The sequence below is a fragment of the Lissotriton vulgaris genome, chromosome 12, assembly GCF_964263255.1.
Source record: "Lissotriton vulgaris chromosome 12, aLisVul1.2, whole genome shotgun sequence".
NCBI classification, from domain to species: Eukaryota; Metazoa; Chordata; class Amphibia; order Caudata; family Salamandridae; genus Lissotriton; species Lissotriton vulgaris.
In genome coordinates, this window is record NC_141700.1 from 446037055 (window position 1) to 446051339 (window position 14285).

A 14285-nucleotide genomic window follows, 5' to 3' on the forward strand; every position below is an offset into this window, starting at 1 on the left:
GATTATCTTTTTATTGTATTAATTTCTAGTTTTCCTGAGGGCTTTCAGCTCCGGGGAGGAGGGATGTTGTCTCCATTTCCTTTCGGCCATTCTCAGTTTGCGCCTGTCCTCGTTCAATGACTCATTAAACCAAGGATTTTTTGGTTTCTCTGAGACCTTTTTCATTTTTTGGGGCATGGTGTCATTGACAATGTTACCAATCGCGGTTGTATAGTGATCCGTCAGCTCGTTTACATTTTGCTTATTGCAAGGTGGTTTCAGATCTTTCTCACACCTTTCGACCAGTAGTTCAATATTAGCCTCTTTTGTGTCTCTGATCAGTTTCTTGAGCTTGCGTGGTTGCACGGTCCTACCCTTTTTCATTGTCGGTATCTCGAATGTTATGACGTGATGGTCAGACCAGTCACATGGGTCTATAGTCATCACCTATATGCAATTGATTCATCTAATCATTCTATCAGCTTCCCCTCAAAGGAAATATAGACATACACATGATACAGAAGAAAATACATCTGTTTTCAACATTAAAGGAGCATCAAGTATTGGCTTGGAGACTGATTGAAGGTATGTCCTTGGCATTTTTAACTTTATGCTCTAAAGACTAAACTAATAGGCTCAATAAATATATAGCATACCATTGAAGAAAGAGCAGATGATGAAGTGCTATCGATTGTTAACCCGGGATAGTTGGAAAGCTTATATTCAGCTGTTTACATTCATACTATCTTTATATTTCATCAACAAGACAAAACAAAAATGACCTCAATAAATTGCAATAAATAAGAGTTTAAGTTACTTGGCGTTAGAACTTAGAACCATTAATAGATATTCCAGGAGCTTTCAGAATAATAATTAATTCTACAACTATATCAAATGTATTTATCCAATCCTTCAAGCAGTGTTTGATCCAAGGTGATAAACAGTCAAAAATGAGACACAAGAAAAATGAATCTTTTTTCAAACAATTAAACTTGGCCTGTACAGGGATCGAACCTGTGACCTTGGCGTTATTAGCACCATGCTCTAACCATCTGAGCTAACAGGCCGTTTTGAACAATTTCCTGGAAGTCCAGCATATGAAGAAGTGCTAATGATAGTTAACCCGGGAGATTTGGAAAGCTTAATTTCAGAGGTTTACCATGAAGTTATAAATATATAATATCAACATGAAGAAACTAATATGACTTTAAAAAAAGTTACAATACAAAAGAGATGTTCATACTTAGTGTTAGAACTTAGAACCATTAATGTTTTTTCCATGTGTTTTAGCAATAAATAACAATTCATCACCTATATGCAATTGATTCATTTAATCATTTTATCAGCTTCCCCTCAAAGAAAATAGAGAGATACCCATGATACAGAAGAAAATACATCTATTTTCAACATTAAAGGAGCATCAAGTATTGGCTAGGAGATTGATTGAAAGTATGTCCTTGGCATTTTTACCTTTATGCTCAGTGTTAAAACTTAGAACCATTAATGTTTTTCCATGTGTTTTAGCAATAAATAACAATTCTTGAAAATACTTGGGTTTTTATAAGGTTTATGATGATCTGTTCAACAGTAAGATGAATCAGACTTTTATATTTTAATTGTATCGGAATAAGACCTAATGAAAATGATTTGTTATATAACAATGAGAAAAGCAAGGCGCTGCTGAGAGTTGAACTCAGGATCTTCTGTTTACTACACAGGAGCTTTAACGAGCTAAGCCACAGCACTCACTTGATTCTTAATTTTGAAACACTTTTCTTTATGGTGTTCAAGAGAATATTGCTTTTTCACTTTCATATTCTTTTCTAAGTTCACACACTTCTCAACTCAAACACTTAAGATGAATGAAGACTCTTCATTTATTCAAAAACACCTCTCTAATTTGAAGTTTACCCTATTCATATCATTTTAAACTATACCTTGCTGAAGAATGGATTAGTTGAATTCAACAATAGAGTGATCATTCACCTCTATCTTGTTCTTTGTCATTTTCTTTTCCCTATTTCAGTCGATGCATTCCTACAAAAATCTTCACAATACCAATCATTTTATTTAATTTTTAAGATAACTTATTCTAAAGTTCATAGAACCAGATGTTCATTCTTAAATTGTATTCAACACTTGTTTGATGAAAATTATTCGGAAAGCATGGAGAAAACAGTTAGGTGTTGCTGAGATTTGAACTCAGGATTTCCTGTTTACGAGACAGGCACGTTAACCACTAAGCCACAGCACCAACGTTAATAGTAAACAATGCATAAATAATTTATTGTTGATGATGAACATGTGTTTTCTGCTACCAATCATTTTATTTAATTTTTAAGATAACTTATTCTAAAGTTCATAGAACCAGATGTTTATTCTTAAATTGTATTCAACATGTGTTTGATGAAAATTATTCAGAAAGCATGGAGAAAACAGTTAGGTGCTGCTGAGATTTGAACTCAGGATTTCCTGATTACGCGACAGGCGCTTTAACCACTAGGCCACAGCACCAACATTAATAGTAAAAAATGCATAAATAATTTATTGTTGATGATGAAAATGTGTTTTCTGCTATAAATTCTTCTTTATATGTATTGTAATCTTAAACACGAAAAGATACTCAATCACTACGTAAGGATTAATATGTTTTAATAAACAGGTACTCTTATAAAACCCAATTTCATTTCTTGAATTCTTTACAATTTTTTTTCATGAGGGTATTATTATTGCTCAAATCTAGGTAGAAATTTCATCTACTTCTTTCTCATAGATATGTATTTTATTCATTTTGCAATAACAGTATTCATTCTATAATCTTGAAAATACTTGGGTTTTTATAAGGTTTAAGATGATCTGTTCAACAGTAAGATGAATCAGACTTTTATATTTTAATTGTATCGGAATAAGATCTAATGAAAATGATTTGTTATATAACAATGAGAAAAGCAAGGCACTGCTGAGAGTTGAACTCAGGATCTCCTGTTTACTAGACAGGCGCTTTAACCAGCTAAGCTAAACCACCCACTTGATTCTTAATTTTGAAACACTTTTCTGTATGGTGTTCAAGAGAATATTGCTTTTTCACTTTCATATTCTTTTCTAAGTTCACACACTTCTCTACTCAAACACTTAAGATGAATGAAGACTCTTCACGTATTCAAAAACACCTCTCTAATTTGAAGTTTACCTCTATTCATATCATTTTAAAATATACCTTGCTGAAGAATGGATTAGTTGAATTCAACAATAGAGTGATCATTCACCTCTATCTTGTTCTTTGTCATTTTCTTTTCCCTATTTCAGTCAATGCATTCCTACAAAAATCTTCACAATACCAAGCATTTTATTTAATTTTTAAGATAACTTATTCTAAAGTTCATAGAACCAGATGTTCATTCTTAAATTGTATTCAACACTTGTTTGATGAAAATTGTTCGGAAAGCATGGAGAAAACAGTTAGGTGTTGCTGAGATTTGAACTCAGGATTTCCTGTTTACGAGACAGGCACGTTAACCACTAAGCCACAGCACCAACGTTAATAGTAAACAATGCATAAATAATTTATTGTTGATGATGAACATGTGTTTTCTGCTATAAATTCTTCTTTATATGTATTGTAATCTTAAACACGAAAAGATACTCAATCACTACGCAAGGATTAATATGTTTTAATAAACAGCTACTCTTATGAAACCCAATTTCATTTCTTGAATTCTTTACAATTTTTTTTCATGAAGGTATTAATATTGCTCAAATCTAGGTAGAAATTTCATCTACTTCTTTCTCATAGATATGTATTTTTTTCATTTTGCAATAACAGTATTCATTCTATAATCTTGAAAATACTTGGGTTTCTATAAGGTTTAAGATGATCTGTTCAACAGTAAGATGAAGCAGACTTTTATATTTTAATTGTATCAGAATAAGACCTAATGAAAATGATTTGTTATATAACAATGAGAAAAGCAAGGCACTGCTGAGAGTTGAACTCAGGATCTCCTGTTTACTAGACAGGCGCTTTACCCAGCTAAGCCACAGCACCCACTTGATTCTTAATTTTGAAACACTTTTCTTTATGGTGTTCAAGAGAATATTGCTTTTTCACTTTCATATTCTTTTCTAAGTTCACACACTTGTCTACTCAAACACTTAAGATGAATGGAGACTCTTCACTTATTCAAAAACACCTCTCTAATTTGAAGTTTACCCTATTCATATCATTTTAAAATATACCTTGCTGAAGAATGGATTAGTTGAATTCAACAATAGAGTGATCATTCACCTCTATCTTGTTCTTTGTCATTTTCTTTTCCTTATTGCAGTCAATGCATTCCTACAAAAATCTTCACAATACCAAGCATTTTATTTAATTTTTAAGATAACTTATTCTAAAGTTCATAGAACCAGATGTTTATTCTTAAATTGTATTCAACACTTGTTTGATGAAAATTAATCGGAAAGCATGGAGAAAACAGTTAGGTGCTGAGATTTGAACTCAGGAGTTCCTGTTTACGCGACAGGCGTTTTAACCACTAAGCCACAGCACCAACGTTAATAGTAAAAAATGCATAAATAATTTATTGTTGATGATGAAAATGTGTTTTCTGATATAAATTCTTCTTTATATGTATTGTGATCTTAAACATGAAAAGATACTCAATCACTACGCAAGGATTAATATGTTTTAATAAACAGGTACTCTTATAAAACCCAATTTCATTTCTTGAATTCTTTACAATTTTGTTTCATGAAGGTATTAATATTGCTCAAATCAAGGTAGAAATTTCATCTACATCTTTCTCATAGATATGTAGTATTTTTTCATTTTGCAATAACAGTTTTCATTCTGTAATCTTGAAAATACTTGGGTTTTTATAAGGTTTAAGATGATCTTTTCAACAGTAAGATGAATCAGACTTTTATATTTTAATTGTTTTGGAATAAGACCTTATGAAAATGATTTGTTATATAACAATGAGAAAAGCAAGGCACTGCTGAGAGTTGAACTCAGGATCTCCTGTTTACTAGACAGGCGCTTTACCCAGCTCAGCCACAGCACCCACTTGATTCTTAATTTTGAAACACTTTTCTTTATGGTGTTCAAGAGAATATTGCTTTTTCACTTTCATATTCTTTTCTAAGTTCACACACTTGTCTACTCAAACACTTAAGATGAATGGAGACTCTTCACTTATTCAAAAACACCTCTCTAATTGGAAGTTTACCCTATTCATATCATTTTAAAATATACCTTGCTGAAGAATGGATTAGTTGAATTCAACAATAGAGTGATCATTCACCTCTATCTTGTTCTTTGTCATTTTATTTTCCCTATTGCAGTCAATGCATTCCTACAAAAATCTTCACAATACCAAGCATTTTATTTAATTTTTAAGATAACTTATTCTAAAGTTCATAGAACCAGATGTTTATTCTTAAATTGTATTCAACACTTGTTTGATGAAAATTAATCGGAAAGCATGGAGAAAACAGTTAGGTGCTGCTGAGATTTGAACTCAGGATTTCCTGTTTACGCGACAGGCGTTTTAACCACTAAGCCACAGCACCAACGTTAATAGTAAAAAATGCATAAATAATTTATTGTTGATGATGAAAATGTGTTTTCTGATATAAATTCTTCTTTATATGTATTGTGATCTTAAACACGAAAAGATACTCAATCACTACGCAAGGATTAATATGTTTTAATAAACAGGTACTCTTATAAAACCCAATTTCATTTCTTGAATTTTTTACAATTTTTTTTCATGAGGGTATTATTATTGCTCAAATCTAGGTAGAAATTTCATCTACTTTTTTCTCATAGATATGTATTTTATTCATTTTGCAATAACAGTATTCATTCTATAATCTTGAAAATACTTGGGTTTTTATAAGGTTTAAGATGATCTGTTCAACAGTAAGATGAATCAGACTTTTATATTTTAATTGTATCGGAATAAGACCTAATGAAAATGATTTGTTATATAACAATGAGAAAAGCAAGGCACTGCTGAGAGTTGAACTCAGGATCTCCTGTTTACTAGACAGGCGCTTTAACCAGCTAAGCCAAAGCACCCACTCGATTCTTAATTTTGAAACACTTTTCTTTATGGTGTTCAAGAGAATATTGCTTTTTCACTTTCATATTCTTTTCTAAGTTCACACACTTTTCTACTCAAACACTAAAGATGAATGAAGACTCTTCACTTTTTCAAAAACACCTCTCTAATTTGAAGTTTACCTCTATTCATATCATTTTAAAATATACCTTGCTGAAGAATGGATTAGTTGAATTCAACAATAGAGTGATCATTCACCTCTATCTTGTTCTTTGTCATTTTCTTTTCCCTATTTCAGTCAATGCATTCCTACAAAAATCTTCACAATACCAAGCATTTTATTTAATTTTTAAGATAACTTATTCTAAAGTTCATAGAACCAGATGTTCATTCTTAAATTGTATTCAACACTTGTTTGATGAAAATTATTCGGAAAGCATGGAGAAAACAGTTAGGTGTTGCTGAGATTTGAACTCAGGATTTCCTGTTTACGAGACAGGCACGTTAACCACTAAGCCACAGCACCAACGTTAATAGTAAAAAATGCATAAATAATTTATTGTTGATGATGAAAATGTGTTTTCTGCTATAAATTTTTCGTTAATGTATTGTAATCTTAAACACGAAAAGATACTCAATCACTACGCAAGGATTAATATGTTTTAATAAACAGGTACTCTTATGAAACCCAATTTCATTTCTTGAATTCTTTACAATTTTTTTCATGAAGGTATTAATATTGCTCAAATCTAGGTAGAAATTTCATCTACTTCTTTCTCATAGATATGTATTTTTTTCATTTTGCAATAACAGTATTCATTCTATAATCTTGAAAATACTTGGGTTTTTATAAGGTTTAAGATGATCTGTTCAACAGTAAGATGAATCAGACTTTTATATTTTAATTGTATCAGAATAAGACCTAATGAAAATGATTTGTTATATAACAATGAGAAAAGCAAGGCACTGCTGAGAGTTGAACTCAGGATCTCCTGTTTACAAGACAGGCGCTTTAACCAGCTAAGCCACAGCACCCACTTGATTCTTAATTTTGAAACACTTTTCTTTATGGTGTTCAAGAGAATATTGCTTTTTCACCTTCATATTCTTTTCTAAGTTCACACACTTCTCTACTCAAACCCCTAAGATGAATGAAGACTCTTCATTTATTCAAAAATACCTCTCTAATTTGAAATTTACCCTATTCATATCATTTTAAACTATACCTTGCTGAAGAATGGATTAGTTGAATTCAACAATAGAGTGATCATTCACCTCTATCTTGTTCTTTGTCATTTTCTTTTCCCTATTTCAGTCAATGCATTCCTACAAAAATCTTCACAATACCAATCATTTTATTTAATTTTTAAGATAACTTATTCTAAAGTTCATAGAACCAGATGTTTATTCTTAAATTGTATTCAACACTTGTTTAATGAAAATTATTCGGAAAGCATGGAGAAAGCAGTTAGGTGCTGCTGAAATTTGAACTCAGGATTTCCTATTTACGAGACAGGCGCTTTAACCACTAAGCCACAGCACCAACGTTAATAGTAAAAAATGCATAAATAATTTATTATTGATGATGAAAATGTGTTTTCTGCTATAAATTCTGCTTTATATGTATTGTAATCTTAAACACAAAAAGATACTCAATCAATACGCAAGGATTAATATGTTTTAATAAACAGGTACTCTTATAAAACCCAATTTCATTTCTTGAATTCTTTACAATTTTGTTTCATGAAGGTATTAATATTGCTCAAATCTAGGTAGAAATTTCATCTACGTCTTTCTCATAGATATATAGTTTTTTTTATTTTGCAATAACAGTATTCATTCTATAATCTTGAAAATACTTGGGCTTTTTATAAGGTTTAAGATGATCTTTTCAACAGTAAGATGAATCAGACTTTTATATTTTAATTGTATCGGAATAAGACCTAATGAAAATGATTTGTTATATAACAATGAGAAAAGCAAGGCACTGCTGAGAGTTGAACTCAGGATCTCCTGTTTACTAGACAGGCGCTTTAACCAGCTAAGCCACAGCACCCACTTGATTCTTAATTTTGAAACACTTTTCTTTATGGTGTTCAAGAGAAGATTGCTTTTTCACTTTCATATTCTTTTCTAAGTTCACAAACTTCTCTACTCAAACACTTAAGATGAATGAAGACTCTTCACTTATTCAAAAACACCTCTCTAATTTGAAGTTTACCCTATTCATATTATTTTAAAATATACCTTGCTGAAGAATGGATTAGTTGAATTCAACAATAGAGTGATCATTCACCTCTATCTTGTTCTTTGCCATTTTCTTTTCCCTATTTCAGTGAATGCATTCCTACAAAAATCTTCACAATACCAAGCATTTTATTTATTTTTAAGATAACGTATTCTAAAGTTCAAAGAACCAGATGTTTATTCTTAAATTGTATTCAACACTTGTTTGATGGAAATTAATCAGAAAGCATGGAGAAAACAGTTAGGTGCTGTTGAGATTTGAACTCAGGATTTCCTGCTTACGAGTCAGGCGCTTTAACCACTAAGCCACAGCACCAATGTTAATAATAAAAAATGCATAAATTATTTATTGTTGATGATGAAAATGTGTTTCCTGCTATAAATTCTTCTTTATATGTATTGTAATCTTAAACACGAAAAGATACTCAATCACTACGCAAGGATTAATATGTTTTAATAAACAGGTACTCTTATAAAACCCAATTTCATTTCTTGAATTCTTTACAATTTTGTTTCATGAAGTTATTAATATTGCTCAAATCTAGGTAGAAATTTCATCTACGTCTATCTCATAGATATGTAGATTTTTCATTTTGCAATAACAGTATTCATTCTATAATCTTGAAAATACTTGGGGTTTTATAAGGTTTAAGATGATCTTTTCAACAGTAAGATGAATCAGACTTTTATATTTTGATTGTATCGGAATAAGACCTAATGAAAATGATTTGTTATATAACAATGAGAAAAGCAAGGCGCTGCTGAGAGTTGAACTCAGGATCTCCTGTTTACTAGACAGGTGCTTTAACCACTAAGCCACAGCACCTACATTACTAGTAAAAAACTCATAAATAATTTATTGTTGATGATGAAAATTTGTTTTCTGCTACAAATTCTTCTATATATGTATAGTAATCTTAAACACGAAAAGATACTCAATCACTACGCAAGGATTAATATGTTTTAATAAACAGGTACTCTTATAAAACCCAATTTCATTTCTTGAATTCTTTACAATTTTGTTTCATGAAGGTATTAATATTGCTCAAATCAAGGTAGAAATTTCATCTACATCTTTCTCATAGATATGTAGTATTTTTTCATTTTGCAATAACAGTTTTCATTCTGTAATCTTGAAAATACTTGGGTTTTTATAAGGTTTAAGATGATCTTTTCAACAGTAAGATGAATCAGACTTTTATATTTTAATTGTTTTGGAATAAGACCTTATGAAAATGATTTGTTATATAACAATGAGAAAAGCAAGGCACTGCTGAGAGTTGAACTCAGGATCTCCTGTTTACTAGACAGGCGCTTTACCCAGCTCAGCCACAGCACCCACTTGATTCTTAATTTTGAAACACTTTTCTTTATGGTGTTCAAGAGAATATTGCTTTTTCACTTTCATATTCTTTTCTAAGTTCACACACTTGTCTACTCAAACACTTAAGATGAATGGAGACTCTTCACTTATTCAAAAACACCTCTCTAATTGGAAGTTTACCCTATTCATATCATTTTAAAATATACCTTGCTGAAGAATGGATTAGTTGAATTCAACAATAGAGTGATCATTCACCTCTATCTTGTTCTTTGTCATTTTATTTTCCCTATTGCAGTCAATGCATTCCTACAAAAATCTTCACAATACCAAGCATTTTATTTAATTTTTAAGATAACTTATTCTAAAGTTCATAGAACCAGATGTTTATTCTTAAATTGTATTCAACACTTGTTTGATGAAAATTAATCGGAAAGCATGGAGAAAACAGTTAGGTGCTGCTGAGATTTGAACTCAGGATTTCCTGTTTACGCGACAGGCGTTTTAACCACTAAGCCACAGCACCAACGTTAATAGTAAAAAATGCATAAATAATTTATTGTTGATGATGAAAATGTGTTTTCTGATATAAATTCTTCTTTATATGTATTGTGATCTTAAACACGAAAAGATACTCAATCACTACGCAAGGATTAATATGTTTTAATAAACAGGTACTCTTATAAAACCCAATTTCATTTCTTGAATTCTTTACAATTTTTTTTCATGAGGGTATTATTATTGCTCAAATCTAGGTAGAAATTTCATCTACTTTTTTCTCATAGATATGTATTTTATTCATTTTGCAATAACAGTATTCATTCTATAATCTTGAAAATACTTGGGTTTTTATAAGGTTTAAGATGATCTGTTCAACAGTAAGATGAATCAGACTTTTATATTTTAATTGTATCGGAATAAGACCTAATGAAAATGATTTGTTATATAACAATGAGAAAAGCAAGGCACTGCTGAGAGTTGAACTCAGGATCTCCTGTTTACTAGACAGGCGCTTTAACCAGCTAAGCCAAAGCACCCACTCGATTCTTAATTTTGAAACACTTTTCTTTATGGTGTTCAAGAGAATATTGCTTTTTCACTTTCATATTCTTTTCTAAGTTCACACACTTTTCTACTCAAACACTAAAGATGAATGAAGACTCTTCACTTTTTCAAAAACACCTCTCTAATTTGAAGTTTACCTCTATTCATATCATTTTAAAATATACCTTGCTGAAGAATGGATTAGTTGAATTCAACAATAGAGTGATCATTCACCTCTATCTTGTTCTTTGTCATTTTCTTTTCCCTATTTCAGTCAATGCATTCCTACAAAAATCTTCACAATACCAAGCATTTTATTTAATTTTTAAGATAACTTATTCTAAAGTTCATAGAACCAGATGTTCATTCTTAAATTGTATTCAACACTTGTTTGATGAAAATTATTCGGAAAGCATGGAGAAAACAGTTAGGTGTTGCTGAGATTTGAACTCAGGATTTCCTGTTTACGAGACAGGCACGTTAACCACTAAGCCACAGCACCAACGTTAATAGTAAAAAATGCATAAATAATTTATTGTTGATGATGAAAATGTGTTTTCTGCTATAAATTTTTCGTTAATGTATTGTAATCTTAAACACGAAAAGATACTCAATCACTACGCAAGGATTAATATGTTTTAATAAACAGGTACTCTTATGAAACCCAATTTCATTTCTTGAATTCTTTACAATTTTTTTCATGAAGGTATTAATATTGCTCAAATCTAGGTAGAAATTTCATCTACTTCTTTCTCATAGATATGTATTTTTTTCATTTTGCAATAACAGTATTCATTCTATAATCTTGAAAATACTTGGGTTTTTATAAGGTTTAAGATGATCTGTTCAACAGTAAGATGAATCAGACTTTTATATTTTAATTGTATCAGAATAAGACCTAATGAAAATGATTTGTTATATAACAATGAGAAAAGCAAGGCACTGCTGAGAGTTGAACTCAGGATCTCCTGTTTACAAGACAGGCGCTTTAACCAGCTAAGCCACAGCACCCACTTGATTCTTAATTTTGAAACACTTTTCTTTATGGTGTTCAAGAGAATATTGCTTTTTCACCTTCATATTCTTTTCTAAGTTCACACACTTCTCTACTCAAACCCCTAAGATGAATGAAGACTCTTCATTTATTCAAAAATACCTCTCTAATTTGAAATTTACCCTATTCATATCATTTTAAACTATACCTTGCTGAAGAATGGATTAGTTGAATTCAACAATAGAGTGATCATTCACCTCTATCTTGTTCTTTGTCATTTTCTTTTCCCTATTTCAGTCAATGCATTCCTACAAAAATCTTCACAATACCAATCATTTTATTTAATTTTTAAGATAACTTATTCTAAAGTTCATAGAACCAGATGTTTATTCTTAAATTGTATTCAACACTTGTTTAATGAAAATTATTCGGAAAGCATGGAGAAAGCAGTTAGGTGCTGCTGAAATTTGAACTCAGGATTTCCTATTTACGAGACAGGCGCTTTAACCACTAAGCCACAGCACCAACGTTAATAGTAAAAAATGCATAAATAATTTATTATTGATGATGAAAATGTGTTTTCTGCTATAAATTCTGCTTTATATGTATTGTAATCTTAAACACAAAAAGATACTCAATCAATACGCAAGGATTAATATGTTTTAATAAACAGGTACTCTTATAAAACCCAATTTCATTTCTTGAATTCTTTACAATTTTGTTTCATGAAGGTATTAATATTGCTCAAATCTAGGTAGAAATTTCATCTACGTCTTTCTCATAGATATATAGTTTTTTTTATTTTGCAATAACAGTATTCATTCTATAATCTTGAAAATACTTGGGCTTTTTATAAGGTTTAAGATGATCTTTTCAACAGTAAGATGAATCAGACTTTTATATTTTAATTGTATCGGAATAAGACCTAATGAAAATGATTTGTTATATAACAATGAGAAAAGCAAGGCACTGCTGAGAGTTGAACTCAGGATCTCCTGTTTACTAGACAGGCGCTTTAACCAGCTAAGCCACAGCACCCACTTGATTCTTAATTTTGAAACACTTTTCTTTATGGTGTTCAAGAGAAGATTGCTTTTTCACTTTCATATTCTTTTCTAAGTTCACAAACTTCTCTACTCAAACACTTAAGATGAATGAAGACTCTTCACTTATTCAAAAACACCTCTCTAATTTGAAGTTTACCCTATTCATATTATTTTAAAATATACCTTGCTGAAGAATGGATTAGTTGAATTCAACAATAGAGTGATCATTCACCTCTATCTTGTTCTTTGCCATTTTCTTTTCCCTATTTCAGTGAATGCATTCCTACAAAAATCTTCACAATACCAAGCATTTTATTTATTTTTAAGATAACGTATTCTAAAGTTCAAAGAACCAGATGTTTATTCTTAAATTGTATTCAACACTTGTTTGATGGAAATTAATCAGAAAGCATGGAGAAAACAGTTAGGTGCTGCTGAGATTTGAACTCAGGATTTCCTGCTTACGAGTCAGGCGCTTTAACCACTAAGCCACAGCACCAATGTTAATAATAAAAAATGCATAAATTATTTATTGTTGATGATGAAAATGTGTTTCCTGCTATAAATTCTTCTTTATATGTATTGTAATCTTAAACACGAAAAGATACTCAATCACTACGCAAGGATTAATATGTTTTAATAAACAGGTACTCTTATAAAACCCAATTTCATTTCTTGAATTCTTTACAATTTTGTTTCATGAAGTTATTAATATTGCTCAAATCTAGGTAGAAATTTCATCTACGTCTATCTCATAGATATGTAGATTTTTCATTTTGCAATAACAGTATTCATTCTATAATCTTGAAAATACTTGGGGTTTTATAAGGTTTAAGATGATCTTTTCAACAGTAAGATGAATCAGACTTTTATATTTTGATTGTATCGGAATAAGACCTAATGAAAATGATTTGTTATATAACAATGAGAAAAGCAAGGCGCTGCTGAGAGTTGAACTCAGGATCTCCTGTTTACTAGACAGGTGCTTTAACCACTAAGCCACAGCACCTACATTACTAGTAAAAAACTCATAAATAATTTATTGTTGATGATGAAAATTTGTTTTCTGCTACAAATTCTTCTATATATGTATAGTAATCTTAAACACGAAAAGATACTCAATCACTACGAAAGGATTAATATGTTTTAATAAACAGGTACTCTTATAAAACCTAATTTCATTTCTTGAATTCTTTACAATTTTTTTTCATGAAGGTATTAATATTGCTCAAATCTAGGTAGAAATTTCATCTACTTCTTTCTCATAGATATGTATTTTTTTCATTTTGCAATAACAGTATTCATTCTATAATCTTGAAAATACTTGGGTTTTTATAAGGTTTAAGATGATCTGTTCAACAGTAAGATGAATCAGACTTTTATATTTTAATTGTATCGGAATAAGACCTAATGAAAATGATTTGTTATATAACAATGAGAAAAGCAAGGCACTGCTGAGATTTGAACTCAGGATCTCCTGTTTACTAGACAGGCGCTTTAACCAGCTAAGCCAAAGCACCCACTTGATTCTTAATTTTGAAACACTTTTCTTTATGGTGTTCAAGAGAATATTGCTTTTTCACTTTCAT

At 30.6% G+C, this 14285-nt stretch overlaps 11 non-coding genes across 11 annotated transcripts; all 11 read right to left on the minus strand.

Annotated features, from left to right (window-relative positions):
- Positions 1 to 972: 972 nt before the first annotated feature.
- Positions 973 to 1046, minus strand: TRNAI-AAU (transfer RNA isoleucine (anticodon AAU)). The gene has a single exon. It is a non-coding gene; the product is annotated as a tRNA-Ile (tRNA).
- Positions 1047 to 3950: 2904 nt separating this feature from the next.
- Positions 3951 to 4024, minus strand: TRNAT-AGU (transfer RNA threonine (anticodon AGU)). The gene has a single exon. It is a non-coding gene; the product is annotated as a tRNA-Thr (tRNA).
- A 944-nt stretch (positions 4025 to 4968) lies between these two features.
- Positions 4969 to 5042, minus strand: TRNAT-AGU (transfer RNA threonine (anticodon AGU)). Its single transcript has one exon. It is a non-coding gene; the product is annotated as a tRNA-Thr (tRNA).
- Positions 5043 to 7005: 1963 nt separating this feature from the next.
- On the minus strand, positions 7006 to 7079 carry TRNAT-UGU (transfer RNA threonine (anticodon UGU)). The gene has a single exon. It is a non-coding gene; the product is annotated as a tRNA-Thr (tRNA).
- A 947-nt stretch (positions 7080 to 8026) lies between these two features.
- Positions 8027 to 8100, minus strand: TRNAT-AGU (transfer RNA threonine (anticodon AGU)). Its single transcript has one exon. It is a non-coding gene; the product is annotated as a tRNA-Thr (tRNA).
- A 944-nt stretch (positions 8101 to 9044) lies between these two features.
- TRNAT-AGU (transfer RNA threonine (anticodon AGU)) lies at positions 9045 to 9117 on the minus strand. Its single transcript has one exon. It is a non-coding gene; the product is annotated as a tRNA-Thr (tRNA).
- Positions 9118 to 9556: 439 nt separating this feature from the next.
- On the minus strand, positions 9557 to 9630 carry TRNAT-AGU (transfer RNA threonine (anticodon AGU)). Its single transcript has one exon. It is a non-coding gene; the product is annotated as a tRNA-Thr (tRNA).
- A 1963-nt stretch (positions 9631 to 11593) lies between these two features.
- Positions 11594 to 11667, minus strand: TRNAT-UGU (transfer RNA threonine (anticodon UGU)). The gene has a single exon. It is a non-coding gene; the product is annotated as a tRNA-Thr (tRNA).
- A 947-nt stretch (positions 11668 to 12614) lies between these two features.
- TRNAT-AGU (transfer RNA threonine (anticodon AGU)) lies at positions 12615 to 12688 on the minus strand. The gene has a single exon. It is a non-coding gene; the product is annotated as a tRNA-Thr (tRNA).
- A 434-nt stretch (positions 12689 to 13122) lies between these two features.
- On the minus strand, positions 13123 to 13195 carry TRNAT-CGU (transfer RNA threonine (anticodon CGU)). The gene has a single exon. It is a non-coding gene; the product is annotated as a tRNA-Thr (tRNA).
- A 437-nt stretch (positions 13196 to 13632) lies between these two features.
- On the minus strand, positions 13633 to 13705 carry TRNAT-AGU (transfer RNA threonine (anticodon AGU)). The gene has a single exon. It is a non-coding gene; the product is annotated as a tRNA-Thr (tRNA).
- Positions 13706 to 14285: the final 580 nt, after the last annotated feature.